This window comes from Triticum urartu, chromosome 7A (assembly GCF_056163025.1).
Source record: "Triticum urartu cultivar PI428250 chromosome 7A, HENAU_Tu73, whole genome shotgun sequence".
NCBI classification, from domain to species: domain Eukaryota; kingdom Viridiplantae; phylum Streptophyta; class Magnoliopsida; order Poales; family Poaceae; genus Triticum; species Triticum urartu.
The window spans coordinates 616599709-616615271 of NC_141879.1; the positions used below are offsets into that span (position 1 = coordinate 616599709).

Sequence of the window (15563 nt, forward strand, 5' to 3'; positions counted from 1 at the left end):
TGTTGGTGGTTGGTGTGAGTATCTATACATACTTGAAATGACTAGAGATGGAAAATAAGATGAAGGATTGGAGTTGTAGAAGCTGGACGTACACATGGCTTTCAATGCACTAGGAGTTGCTCTATAGTCCCTTGGAGAAATGGAGAAGCTGCTTCTTTTTTCGTTGGTTCTTTTGTTTCCTGTTCTCAACATGGTAGTGGTGGGACGCAAAGGTGCCTTTGTTGGTAATAAACAACAAAGTCCCTCTTTGTCATGCATTGTGAATTTGTGATGGATGGTGATACAGAAGATGAATTAGTGTTGGGGATAAGGAGCTCCAGGAACTGACTTTGTTCCCGTCACAAGCTCACATTTAAAATCGGGAATTATGCTACAAGTTCACTGCACGGATCCAAAGTGCGACCCAACCTACTCCATCCGATTGCACTTCCATGCAGTGATTCTGTTTTCATCTCCTACCGTCACACCCATAAACTCATCGCAATATAGTGCATTGGTTTTTGGTTTGAATTGCTATTTCGACTTCGTTTGGAGCGCATGCAGTTCAATTGTTCCTTTTGTATCCTTCCTTCATTTTAATAGTTAATTAAAAGTGAATTTTATATATTCCCTTTTAAACCTTTATTTTTTAAATTATTGCAAAGAGTTAATTGCTAGAATGAATAGTACTGAACTATGTGTCGTTCTCATTCATGATGTTCACATATTTGTGCAATCCCCAGAGGGGCTGTTCCAAGAAGAAGAGAGGGGGAGGGGACCTTACGGCGGCAATAAGTAAACCCAACTAACCACATATTAATTTACTCTCAACACTTGCCCTAATCACCTCTTATCCTTGTTGTCATACATCATCTTGTATAAAGTCCCCTCCAAGAACCATGCAGGGAAAATATGTGAGGAGATATACATAACTGGCCATGAAAAACTCCTTCCAAAAACCAAGTGGGAATATAAGGAGAAAACGACATATCATAATACTTGTATTACTATTGTTTCTTGAAAAACCTTCTTTAAGAAACCATTCAGAAAACAATATAAAGGAAAAGAGTGCAATATCAAAGATTCTAGGATCTCGAATAGGTTATCATCCTTGGTTCTTGCAAATCACGAATTCTTTTGTTACCAATTCCATTAACAAGTTCTAGAATAAACAAATTGGTAAGGACTTTGTAAAGAAATCACTGAGATTATTGCATGACTTCCTTTGAAAAATTATTTGTCTCCCTATTTTTCTGCAACTCAATGTGCTAAAATATTTCTGGAGCAATAAACTTTGTAATATAAGGAGGATAAAAATTATTTGTCGATATAACATGTCTACATACATTTTCATCAACATACATAGAAGTGATACGAATTTCATCTCTGGATTTCTTGATAAAAATCAGCAATCATCATAATTAATAACAATGGTTGTGTGCATCACAATGACGCAAAAGCCTGGGGTTTCAACCATTTAAAAGAATCATTCTTTGTGTAATCTTCTAATAAAAGAATTCACTATCATACCACATCCTTCCTGACTACTTCAAGCCAGAATTTGACTCTTACAGCTTTACGCAATACATGTTGTGGTTAATTTTGTAATCTCCATCCCCTCATGAATTTCCATACACACATCCGTACCAAGACACCCATATACAATTATGCTGTCACGAGATACAACAGTTCGAGACACATTCGTTATTCACAGCCATCGATATCAAATATCGAAACCTTATTTTGCTAATAACATGAGATTATGTTTCATGCAATTATTGTCGGGTCTTTGCATGAACCCTTGTGCTGCAAGCCTCGCTTCATGTCTCACCACCTCATTGTTTTCAGTTCTATCATGAACCAAAACCTATTTTGCTCCCCAAGGACTAGGAGCAAGGCTGTGGAAAATCCATGAGCATCACCGAAAATAGAATAAAGCAACATGGATGGCCATGTCCTGGTAGCATCAGAGCTACCAAACATGCAGCAGTTTGAACCGAACATAACCCTGCTGATATAAGAAGGTAATTTATAGTCTTCCTTTTGTGAAGGAACCGATAGTCCCTTGCAAAGAGATGATAAGCACCTCTGCAACTCCTGAAAAATGAAAGCAACAGAACCAAACAACTGCATCTGCCATAGCACTTTGGGACAAAGAAGTTAATGAAAAACTACCTCTACAGCTGAAGCTGTTTGTGCATCGTATCTGAGCTCACCAATGGCCACATACTAGGTGTGTCGAACTCGCAACCGCAAGTGCTAGATATAGCCTATGACTATCTGCACAACATAGCATTATAGGTAAGAAATTAACTCGTCTTTTCAGTTTCAATACTAGAGATATTGAGATAGAGAAAAGTCATATCTAGTGACAGTATCATGGAGACACTCGTCAACTATATGCCGTCATTACTTCTTATTTAAGTGGAGAATCAAATGCACATATTAATGAAAGCCATGTGTCACTACTCACCGGCCAAAAGTACAGAAAGACCAGTGCTTTATAAAGTTCATGGGCAAATATCATAAATGAATGAACAGTGTCTGGACAGAAATATACGGAAAGACCGGTGCATTATAAGGCTGCTCATAGTGGGAGTAACATAAGTACTAGCATGCATACCATATAGACAAATAAGATGACGTGGCAAGTAATTAATGAGGAGATATGAAAATAGAGTAACATAATATGAAGCTCTCTATGTTACCACACATATGACACTACTCACTATGAAGGTAGTAACATCGACCAGTAACATAGTCTAAGTGACTCCTTGTTATGACTAGCATAAAGGTCATGTGCACATACTACCACATTGATCATCAATCCCGGGAAAAAGTTATTCAGTAATCTCTGAAGACTAGTAATGCTATCACCTCTCCATACACCCTTTCCGTTGTAGCTAAGGTGCGTTTGAAGCATGGTTTTCACTTTCAGTGAGATTTTAATGAAATTCACTGAACTTCATTGATCTTATAGCAGACATTTACGTTTCGGCCAAAATATTTCAGCAATTTCAATAGCACACGGGAATTTAAATATTTTAAGAAAAATATCAAATACTTAATGGAATTCAAGTGAATATTTTGGCCCTTTGGCCAAAGTTCAAACAAAAATTCACTGAATTTCGGTGATTTCGGTTGGTGCAGCAGTCAGTGGCGGGCGTTAATAAGCACCCGCCACACGTACTTGACAGATTAGTGGCGAGCGTTGCTCCTTGCCCGCCATTGATAGGGGCGTCCGCCACTATGATACGTCTCTAACGTATCTATAATTTTTTATTGTTTCGTGCTATTATATTTTCTGTTTTGGATGTTTTATATGCATTAATATGTTATTTTATATTATTTTTGGAACTAACCTATTAACCTAGAGTCAGTGCCAGTTTCTGTTTTACCTTGTTTTTGAATGTTACAGAAAAAAAATCAAACAGAGTCCAAACGAAATAAAACTTTATGATAATTTTTCTTGGACCAGAAGACACCTACGAGGTTTGGAGAGAGGGCCGGAAGAGTCCCGAGGAGGCCACAAGCCTCTAGGGTGCGCCCCTGGCTTGTGGGCCCCTCGTGGACCTTCCTGACCTAATTCTTTCATTATATATTCTTAAATATTCCCCAAACATCAGAAGCATCTATCAAAATACTTTTTCGCCGCCGCAAGTCTTTGTTCCCGTGAGATCCCATCTTGGGGCCTTTTCCGGCACTCTGTCGAAGGGGGATTCGATCACGGAGGGCCTCTACATCAACCTTGCTGCCCTTTCGATGAAGCGTGGGTAGTTTACCACAGACCTAAGGGTCCATAGCTAGTAGCTAGATGACTTTTTCTCTCTCTCTCTCTCTTTGATCTTCAATATAATGTTCTCCTTGATGTTCTTAGAGTTCTATTTGATGTAATCTTATTTTGCTGTGCGTTTGTTGAGATCTGATGAATTGTGTATTTATGATCAGATTATCTATCAATATTCTTTGTATTTCTCTTCGAACTATAGGTTTGGTTTGGCCAATTAGATTGGTTTTCTTGCAATGGTAGAAGTGCTTAATTTTGAGTTCAATCTTGCGGTGTACTCACCAAGTGATAGAAAGGGTAGCGAGGCACGTATTGTATTGTTGCCATCAAGGATAAAAAGATGAGATTTATATCATATTGATTGAGTTTATCCCTCTATATCATATCATCTTACCTAAAGTGTTTTATAAACTTAATACTCTAGATGCAGGCAGGAGTCGGTCGATGTGTGTAGTAAAAGTAGTAGATGCAGAATCGTTTCGGTCTACTTGTCACGGACGTGATGCTTATATTCATGATCATTGTCTTAGATATCGTCATAACTATGCGCTTTTCTATCAATTGCTCAATAGTAATTTGTTTACCCACCGTATGTATTTTTTCAAGAGAGAAGCCTTTAGTGAAAGAGAGAATTCCTTATTTGGCCCTTTCTTAAAATTTGGTTCCCTATTTGGCCCAAAATAAAATTTTATTCTCCATTTGACACCTAAAATAATTTTTGTTTCTTATATAACACTTCCGTCCATTTTAGAAACTAACAGTGTTAAGTGTGAGGCGAAAAGACCGTTTTGCCCCTAGTGTATTGTGTAACTATTATGGATGTAGTAAAAAGGCAATCAATTTTAGGGATGTTCAATGAATACTGCGCATTTATATATATATGTGCTCAATATATGATTAGTTCATGATGTGCGAGTGCGTCTGCAGAGCAGAGTAGATGGCCCACGGCGCTCAGGAGGGCTCGGCCTTGGGCGTCTACGCAGAGATGGCGCCGCTGGCGTGTCTACCCATACCACAGTGGTGCCATGAGTCGCGGACGGAGTCGGCATCGCCTGCGGTTCGAGGCAGTCGCGATTAAAGATGCGCCTGCGGTAGTCGGACGTGGCAAAGGGATGCCTTAGCTCACGAGTGAGGCCCTGGATGGAGCGATGGAGCGGTCTTGGGCGTTGTCATCTGCAGGTACGTAACTTGGTTCTGTCGAGACGCGCTAGCCGATTGCACCGGAGTTGAGGTGCACGTGCACACCAAGCAGGTAGGCAACCAGGTGGATTGATTCCACGTGAACCTAGTGCATGCACGTGTACACGATATGCACGTACACGGGTAGCTACGTACGAAGCCGCCGGCTAATACACACGCGAGAACAGGAGGCACACAACACGCGAGATTTGGTGGCCACAGCCACAGACACGTACACAGGAGGCTCAGGCAGTTAGGCTGCAAGCGTCGTCGTGCACCCTCAGAGAGAGGAGTCGGAGGTAGTTGTGAGGGCTGGACGCCGCCGGCGGCGGCGGCCTTAGACTGGGCAAGCGCGTGGTTTCTGGCTGTGCGTAGGTGATTGTGGGCGTTCCCCTGGTCCTCCTAACGTGATGAACTAATCAAAATATGGTATTGTACTGATCATAGATATGCTATAAGTATAAGTTTTATGGATGTTTTGTATGGCTTTTACACGCACATAACAGATACCTAAGAAACAAAATATTGGACCATGAATATACATGCACAACATCTCTTGAACATCCATAGAACATGAGTGAACTGTTTGCTTTTTATTATATTCAGGATAGTTACACAATACACTAGAGACAACATGGCCTTTTCACCTCACACTTAACACAATTAGTGTTTAAAATGAACGGAAGTGTCATATAAGGAACAAAAATATTTTAGATGTCAAATAGGAAAGAAAATTCTATTTGGGCGAAATAAGGAACCAAACTTTAAAAAATGGCTAAATAAGAAATTCTCTCCTAGCGAAACCTATAGCCCCAGGGTCTATTTTTCACCATATATTTTCAGATCTATAAACTAAAAAACCCAACAATACCTTACTGCAATTTATTTATTTATTTTAGTTTGCTCTTTTATTTATCTTCTATACCTATCTCTATTAGATCTCACTTTTGTTCGTGACCGTGAAGGGATTGACAACCCTTTTTTCGCGTTGTGTGCAAGTGTTTGTTAGTTTGTGCAGGTGCATTAATTGGTGACTTGCTTGTGCCTCCTACTGGATTTATACCTTGATTCTTAACTGAGAGAAATTTTTATCTCTACTTTACTGCATCACCCTTTCCTCTTCAAGAAAAAAAAATCAACGCAAGCTCAAAAAATAGCACACTGCTACGAGATGGACTACAATAATGGGAAAATTACGCCACCCGCCACTGTTGGGGCCCTACCAGTGGCAAGTGGCATAATTTGCCCGCTAGTGTAGTCCATCTTGTAGCAGTGGCGGGCCGCAAAATTTGCCCGCCAGTGTAGTCCATCTCGTAGCAATGGCGGGAGGTTAGTGGCGGGCAGCCCAAAGAGGCTCGCTCGCCACTGCTGGGCTTTAGGCGCCTAGACATTCCTGTAGTAGTGGAGGTATGGTTTTCAACACCTTTTCCACTGCTAAAAGTTATTGCGGTGTTTGTAACTAAGTTATCAGGTGTATGATGCGTATGTTACCATGCTATTTACACACAAGTTACTAGGAGTGTTCTTTCAACACCTTTTTTTCCCCCTTGTCAAAGTTACCATGGTGTTTATATGTAAGTTATCAGGTCTGCTGCATGTAAACTACCATGTGGTTTACAAAAAAGTTATTGTGATATGTTTTAACAATTTTTTCTCTCGGGTAAATTACCGTGTTGTTTACATAGAAACTATCAGGATTATGTTATCAAGTGAAGGTTACCACTGTGTTCGTACGTAAATTATCAGGATTGCGGCGGATAAATTACCATGCTACTTACATAGTATTTACAGGGGTATAATTTCAACAAGTTATTTTTCCTAGGTAAATGTTACCACGATGTTTGTATCTAAGTTATCAGATATGTGGTGCATAAATTACCATGCTATGTAATTATCATGGTTTGTTTTCAACAATTTTTCCTTGGGTCAATGTTACCACGGTGTTGTACATAAGTTATCAGGTCAACGGTGCTTATATTATCATGCTATTTACATAAAAGTTATCGAGGGATATTTTTTAGTATATTTTTTACAACTTTTTGCCCGGTCAAAGTTACAGCGGTGTTTTTGCGTAAAATATTAGGTCCATAGTGTGTATGCTATTTACATAGAAACTACCGGGGTTTTGTTTTCAATAACCTTTTTCCTGGATCAATAACTTTCTCAATCCGAAGGCAGCGCTCGGTTCACACAAGTATACAAAAAAATCTAATTAGTTGGAGGTGGGTAATTGGCATCAATTTAGTTATGTAAATGTTTGGGAAGGGAACGCCGGCCGAACCTTCCGCCGGTTCCACAGCACGCGTTTGATTCACGCAGATCCTCGGCCCAACGCACCTCGAGTAGTTGACTAATCTCCTGGGCCCATGACCAACTGTTTCCTTTTTTTTCTTCTCCTGCAACCGATTCTCTTCTTCCTCTAGGTACTTTTTTCTCTCTCCTACGGGATCACAGCATCGCCGTGGCTGCGCCCTTCACCATGGCCGCACGCGACGGGGGTGAGCACCGGCGGTACTACGACAGGAGGCCATGGCCTATGAGCTCACAGGCCAGGGGGCCAAGGCTTACGAGCTCCAGGCGGATGACAACGAGGGATGGCCACGAGCTGCTATGGGGGCACAGACCAAAGGACACCCCTGTGATGTTGCAACCGGCGTTCTGAAAAGCTGACAGATGCTGGAACCGGTCATTGCCACAACAAAAAGCTACATCCGGCGTCACAAAAAGCTTCAATCGGCATTGTAAAAAGCTTCAACCAGCGAACGACGATGCTAGGGTTGGTTGCTGCCAACAGGAAAATGCTTCGACAGGGTGTCACAAAAGCTTCAACCGGCATCGCAAAAAGCTTCCACCATTTTTTGCTACATCATTCGCAAAGATGATGCAACCTCGACGATGGGGGGCAATGTTTTTTGTGCTGCAAACCACGCAGTTTTTTGCTACCACCGGCGACATGATTTGCTACCACTATACGCAGCGGCGGGCCGACGTCAATATTTTTTTTTTGCTACAACCACGTTGTTTTTGCTGCGAACGGTAGCATGGCCGTCACAGCAGGATTTTGCTACAAGCATGTTTTTTTGCTGGAACCAGCTCATGTATTTGCTACTACCCACCCATCAAAATCCTGCTACCACGTTAATTTTGTTGGAACCGGCGAACCATTTTGCTACAACTGTTTTTGGTTTTTGTTACTACTGATGTTTTGCGGATTTGTGCTACATCTATCTCCATGACATCACCTGTTTTTTCCAATCGATTTTTTGCTACAACCATGTTATGATTTTGTTGGAATCGAAGATAAATTTTGCTACATCCACCCATGGCGGTGTTTGTTCACGGCGACAATGGCTTTCTTCTTCGATGAGATCGGCAAGCAATTTTTGATACAATCGGTGAGCAGTTTTGCTTCAACCAGCACCTTTTTTGCTGGAACCTTTGAAATTTTTGCTGGAGCCTATGTTTTTCAAAGATGCAAAGCAATTTCTGATACAAATGGGGAGAAAATTTGCTTCAACCAGTATCTAATTTTGCTGGAACCAGCAATTCCAAAGCTGCAACAACCGAAGCTTTTTTTCGAGCCGTGACAGGTCACCGCGGCGAGGCGCGTTGCAAGGTCGCCGGGGTTGCTCGAACAGCGGTCGGTGGGAGGGGGGAGGAGGAGATTTGACGCAGCACGGTAGCGAGGGTGGCGACCCGGTTGGCGACCGACGAGAAATGTATGGGAGGCGTTGACCACCGGCGAGGGCGGCGACCGGTGGCGAAATGGCGGCGACCGGTGGCGGGGCTGCAAATTACAGCGGAGATTGATGGGCACTCGCGCAGCTGGCTCTCGCTGCGGTGTGAGGGGCACGCACACATGCAGGAGGAGGAGGATGAGAAAGAGGAGCGCAACGGGAAAGAAGAAGATGACCCGAAGGGATAAGAATCAAGCGGCTCAGAGGGGGCCAATCCGACGGCTAATGCACGACCGGCCCAAACTTTGGACCGGCGCGCCGGCGCCTAGTACCGCCCATTTAGTTAGGTAGAGACATCATGTACGAATCCTATGCACCATGCTATTTGCACAAGTGTTCATTTTTTTTATTTTTTATTTGATACGTGAAGGTACAAAAGAAAACTAAATTATATCCTCTGTCAAACCCGAGCAAGCCAAGTGGTTATTGAGTTCATGACTTACCTATAGGTAAGGTTTGACTGCCGGCTCCACATGCTTTGGGATCAGGTCATAAAACCAGATTGAGGGAATAATGGCCGGAAAAAAAACTCCCTCATGCGAGATGGCTGGAAAAAAGGAACCTGTCTTCCTAGACATACGTGAGCAGGCGAAAAAAAAAGTGGGAGATGGACCTTGTGTGGGGCATTCGATGCGCATTCAACGGTGAATGGACCGTTCGGACCTGTTGCAGAATTCCGAACGCTCGGAATTTATATAATTCAATGGCATTGCGTGAGCATTATTACTAAAAGCTAGGAGCTGATAGCCGAGAGGAGAGGGAGATCGATCGACCATGGATGTCACAGCCGATCGCACACGGGTGGCACCGGAGATCGAGAAGGCTGTCGACAACATCGCCATGGAGTCGGACCCGCGCTGGCGCGCGAGCGGCAGTTGGAGCCCGTGCAGCCGTGGCAGGAGCAGCTGACGATCCGGGGAATGGTGGCAGCGCTGTTGATCGGTGTCATCTACACAGTCATCGTGATGAAGATCGCCCTCACCACCGGGCTGGTGCCCACGCTCAACGTCTCCACCGCGCTGGTCGCCTTCCTCGTGCTCCGCGGCTGGACCCGCGGGCTCGCCCGCCTCGGCATCTCGTCCCGCCCCTTCACCCGGCAGGAGAACACCGTCACGTCATCGCAAGTGCCGGTCCGTCACGTCAGCCAGTAGTACACAACTACACGTAGCACCATCCATAAGTTCTTGTGCTGGTTCTTGATGAGTAGCTAGCGATTATTTTCTGCGTGCGCTGCTGCTGCAGGTGGGTTTGGGTCGACATTGCTGGGCCTCAACAAGAAGACGTACGAGCTTGTCGGGGACTCGCCGGCAACGTGCCCGGGAGCTACAAGGAGCCAGGCATTGGGTGGATGACGGGATTCCTTCTGGGCATCTGTTTTGGAGGCCTCCTCAGCCTCATTCTCTTGTATCTATCATCTATCGTTCTTAAGAAGTTGCTTCCCACTTTTTTCTATTCTTTCATCATGCACATTGTCCACGTCAGCGGATTGCCACGTCATTATTCGGTTTCCAAAATCATCCGATTAATCTTATTCCCTAAGGTCACGGCGCTGCATGCAAGTGTCCGTCTCGCTAGGCATGCTCGATAAACCGCAATCAATATGTGTATGCAGTGATTCGAGCATCTTAAAAACTCCTCATGTTAAATTCCTGGAAAGTACTATGTGCGTCTCCTTAATTAGCTTTTGGCATTAATTCAAAGAGGCAGGCAGCCAGACCAACGCATGCGGTCGTGTAATTTTGCATGCGTGGGAACGTGGGTGGGTGATTGATCCAATTAAGGGCAGCACTGATTCCGTTTCAGCACCAATGATTTGTTCCCTAAAAAAAATCCCACCGGTTCTCCTCATCTTCTCTCTCCATATATACCGCGCTGACGCGGATGATGCCTTCAGGCGTTGTCACCATCGAAGAGCTGCTCACTGCAGCCGGCTCCAGGCCTCATGATCGTTTCCTTTATCTCTATTGCTCACGGAGCCCTGCAATCCCCGCCGTTGCAGGTACATGACGCCACCGCTCTCCTCCAAAATCACTTGTGCGAGAGGTGGGTGCTCTCCTTCCTCTCAATTTTCTCATATATATGAACGTAATTTTTGAGTTAGCTTGGTTTGACGCTCTGATTTGTGTGTTGTTTTCATAGTAGGAATCTCGTTTCCATCCCCAGCAACGTCCTCTACGGCAACAAGTCCGGCCAGTCTCTCTCCCCCAAACTCATTTCTAACTCAACTACTGCTGACACATATATCGAGATGCGATGGATCATTGATGTTTCTCCAATCTGGTTGTTTTTTTTTATTGGAGGCACTAGATGATGGAACATTTTTTCTTCCCTTCCTTTGTGTTCTTTAGGGTTGTGGAAAGAACAAACAGATGAAGCTACCATGTATTGTTCCCCAACAACTGTATCTCTCTGTCTCCCTCCCTCTCACACATGTTAATTTAGTACAAATTCGGTACTTTTGTTGCTCTTTTCTGGTTGTTTTGTAGAATCACAACATGTGGCATATTGGGGTTCATTTCAGGTAATTTGTTCCCTATGAGTAGTATTCCATTGTGAATTTTTTGGTATCTTTCTGTTACCTTTGTGATACAATTGTGTGATTGACATTGTTTTTCTTCCCAATACTGCAGGGGTCTACTGTTGTCACAACTGACAACAATCATCTACCTACATAAATGAAAAAAAAATATGAAGCGACTCTTATGAACATACTTGCATTCTCCCTCTTATGAACATACTTGCATTCTCTCTCAAATTTACGATAACTACTATAGATTTACTATACATGATTTTTTTATAGATAGAATATCAATATTTCATTGTTATGCTTCTAATAACAATCCAAACCACAAAGTTTTTTCTCGCAGAGAGATCAGGTATGGGCTTTTCTCATTGTCCTTCAATTTAATTGCTCTTTGTTTATCTTGCAAAAAAATTGCTCATTGTTTGTTGGTAGTGTGTTAAATAATACTCTATTTAGTAAAATGGAGTGCACATGTTTCTATTAAGTAACGATGACATTTTGTATAGTTGGTTATCTTTAGCTCAATAAGTAGATCAAGGTGGAGAAGGCAAGATGATTACTATTCGGGCAAATTAGTATGAAGTATATATTTTTCTTCCTCCGATGCACTTCCAATAGACAACCAAATGATACTATCTTGAAATATATGTTACTTCTCTTAATGTTGGTGATGCATTCTTCTAATTTTGTAAATATGGAGAAAGTCTACCATATATTAATTTGCATTACTTTTTATACCATTCAAAGCTTCAAATAGACATGTATTTATATTATTGTTTCCATTAATCTTTCTCACTCTATAAATCCTCCTACACACTGCTACAAATTCCCGTAGCAACGCGCGGGGTATCATCTAGTTAGTACAAATTAATCATCCTTTCTCCCTTTCGTTAATCATGTAGACTTGGGCTGGGTGAGCCTTAGGTTAATTATAGAGAGCATTTAATTTGGCAGAGACATATGATGGAGTAGTACAAGCAATCAATCAAGATTCAAGAGTAATACATGGGTATTTTCGTCTTCGTGATGGACAATATTTTTTTGTTTTGAAATGTCGATGTGCACCTATAGTCTTTGCCTCTGACTTCAAACTTCCATGAGGGCGACGCCTAGCTAGAATTTGACCCGAAATGTATGAACCAAATTCGGTCACCATGACGGCACGGCCGGGTTCTCACCGCTTTTTGAACGCAATAATAGATTTGATGATGTTTGCTACTCTGGTTACAAGAGATATTGCAAGTCATGACATGTGTATCATGTTCTGAATACAACAATTGAATAATTGTTTTAGACTTTGGACTCAAGATTCATGGTCCATTTGTTTCAATACAAGTTTAAAGAGGAATTTATACATTATGTGTTGGAAATCTTGTACAATTAATTTTTACCCATGTTTCTTTGCGACGCGATGATTTTGCAAAATGTATTCAGGTTTTGGCGGTCGACTACAAACTAACCTACCTAAGTGGGAGTGCAACTGATGTACTTATTAATGGGTTTCACACCCCCCCCCCCCCCCAAGGGAGACAAGAATGCAAAGTACGGATTATGTCACCTTTGTCATGCCCATTACATAACATTACATTACATTGCCATTGATTAACTAAAACAATGATTCAAACAAGGTATGATGAATTATTATTTGATTTTTCATGACAGGAAACAAGTCAACGGGTTCCTAAAATACTTTGGGATCAACTTTATGTGGAGCTTCTTTCAAAGGTTCTACACTGGAGGCCCTGTTTGCGGTTTTGTCCAGTTCCCTACTTTTGGTCTCAAGGCTTGGAAACAAACTTGTGCATTTTTCGTTTCTACAGTTTCACAATATGATATATCAATAATTTTTTCTTACTCAACACTTCTGGGTGTGACAGGGTCTTCTTTGACTTTAGCCTCACATATGTGGGTGCCGGAATGATTTGCTCACACCTAGTGAACCTCTCCACTCTATTGGGTGCAGTTCTTTCATGGGGGAAAATGTGGCCACTCATTACCAAACAAAAGGGGGTTTGGTACCCTGCAGATGTACCAGCAAGCAGCATGAAGAGCTTCTACGGTTACAAGGTAACATGCTTTTTTGTGTATGTTAGAAATTTGATAAATAATAGACATCACTTAAAGGGTTTATGTCACCAGTATCAATCACTCACGTTACAGGCCTTCTTCTATGTAGCTCTGATAATTGGAGATGGCCCTTACCAATTCTTGAAAGTCACACTTGTAAAAGCCTATATCAAAGATTAAACCTCAATATTGTTACCAACAAAGGTGAGCAAAGCATACAATTTTTGTATTTTATCGTACTCATCTAACCTCATCGTCTAATGTGTAAAGTGAATGGACAAAATGCAGTGATAGATAAGGACGGTAGGGCTTCACTAGAGGAACTGCAGCGCGACGAGATCTTCAAGAGTGACAACATACCCTCTTGGATGGCATACATAGAGTATGCCTTGCTTAGCATCATCTCATGAATCATCACACCCCCAATGTTCTGGCAGATCAAGTGGTACTATGTGATAGTAGCCTATCTCCTTGCACCTATGCTTGGGTTCTCCAATTCCTATGGAGTGGGTCTCACTGACATCAACATGGCCTACAACCACGGCAAGATTGCCCTCTTCATCTTTGCGGCCTGGGCTGGCAAGAAAAATGGTGTAATTGTTGGCCTAGTTGGTGGTACGCTGGTAAAGCTGTTGGTCTTCATGTCTGCCGAGTTGATGCATGACTTGAAGACGAGTTATCTCACGTCGACATCCCCACGATCCATGCTTGTTGCATAGGCTGTCGGGACAGGCATGGGCTGCATTATCTCACCCCTCACCTTCATGCTCTTCTACAAGGCATTTGACGTTGGTAACCCAGACGGATATTGGAAGGCGCCGTATGCACTAATATACCATTGTATGGCAATTATTGGTGTGGAAGGCTTCTCAGTTTTGCCAAAGCACCGCCTCTCAGTCTCTGCTGGAATTTTTGCATTTGCGATGCTTCTGAGTATTGCAAGGGATATCTTACCACGTAGGTATGTCAAGTATGTGCCCCTGCCGATGGCAATGGTGGTGCCTTTCCTTGTAGGTGGGAGCCTTGCCATTGACATGTGCATCGGGAGTTTGGTGGTATTTGTGTGGGAGAAGATGGATAAGAAGGATGCTACCATCCAAGTGCCCGCTGTTGCGTCCGGCTTGATCTGTGGGGATGGCATATGGGTATTCACGTCTTCACTGCTTGCTCTTGCCAAGATTAACCCTCCGATCCGCATGAAGTTCACTCCTGCCAGCTAGAGAGTTTTCTCAGTCCCACCTTCTTGAAATATCTCTGGATTTTACTTTGTGGTGCAAGTGTTCCACGGTTGAAACCTTGTGGAGCACATTTTATGGTGTGTATGATTCCATGGCATTATATCTTTGTGGCTATCTTTATTTCTTACGATTTTATGTTGGTCATGCGCTTAAATTTTCAATGAAGTGTATCTACAGAGTTTTGTTATGAACTCTATGATTGTAATTTTTTGCTACGTTAATGTTCTTTAGACGAAAGGTATGGTTTATTCACAAAGATATACATGTGCACCTACACTTTTTGTGGAATTGGATGCATGCACACGATTAGGTGGAAATTTCATCGCAACAAAAATATTTGTGTGAAAATTGTACAACCACATCCTATGTGTGGAAATATTATTCCTCACTTATTTTCTAATTCACTCACCAATTGTTTGGCAAACTTCCCTGTCTTATATTCCAAGAATTGTGGGGATAAATCCCACATAATAGTATAAAGTTTACAATAGCTAGCAACAAGAAAAATAAAGATTGCAACCATTCTAGACAACACATGAATGGCTACAGGATATCGACCAACACATATTGAACTAGCAACTTCCCGAATCCACACGTGGATGTAGGGATGAGAAACGTGTCCCCAAACAAACACCTCCACAGACAGAAGCCGATTGCGTCGCTGGCTCACCGTTTTGGTTGCCACTAGCTAGACTGGCGGAAGGAATACCCTCTAGAGATCCTCGAGTCAGACAACCAAGTGGATCCAAGGATGCAGAGTCTTCTAGCACCACAGAAGATCAATGAGCACATGCACTGTCATTCGAAGGAAACGATTTTGTGATTGGAGATCTCCACACAAGGAATCTTACAACACGAACAAACTAGCTACAACACCACAACTGCTCAAGACCGCATGATGGGCCTCTAAACTACAGGTTGGAAGTGGAGAAGGAACAAAGAGAATTACGTCACTCGCTAAGATTGCCCCCTGTCAACGCAACATAATGGCCAGTAAACATCGACAACGTGGGAGGGAACCAACGCCATGAATTGAGAATGGAAACACATGC

At 42.5% G+C, this 15563-nt stretch overlaps 1 pseudogene; it reads left to right on the forward strand.

The window, feature by feature from the left end:
* The first annotated feature begins 9447 nt into the window (after window positions 1-9447).
* Window positions 9448-14493, forward strand: LOC125524449 (iron-phytosiderophore transporter yellow stripe 1-like; annotated as a pseudogene).
* The last annotated feature ends 1070 nt before the right edge of the window (window positions 14494-15563 follow it).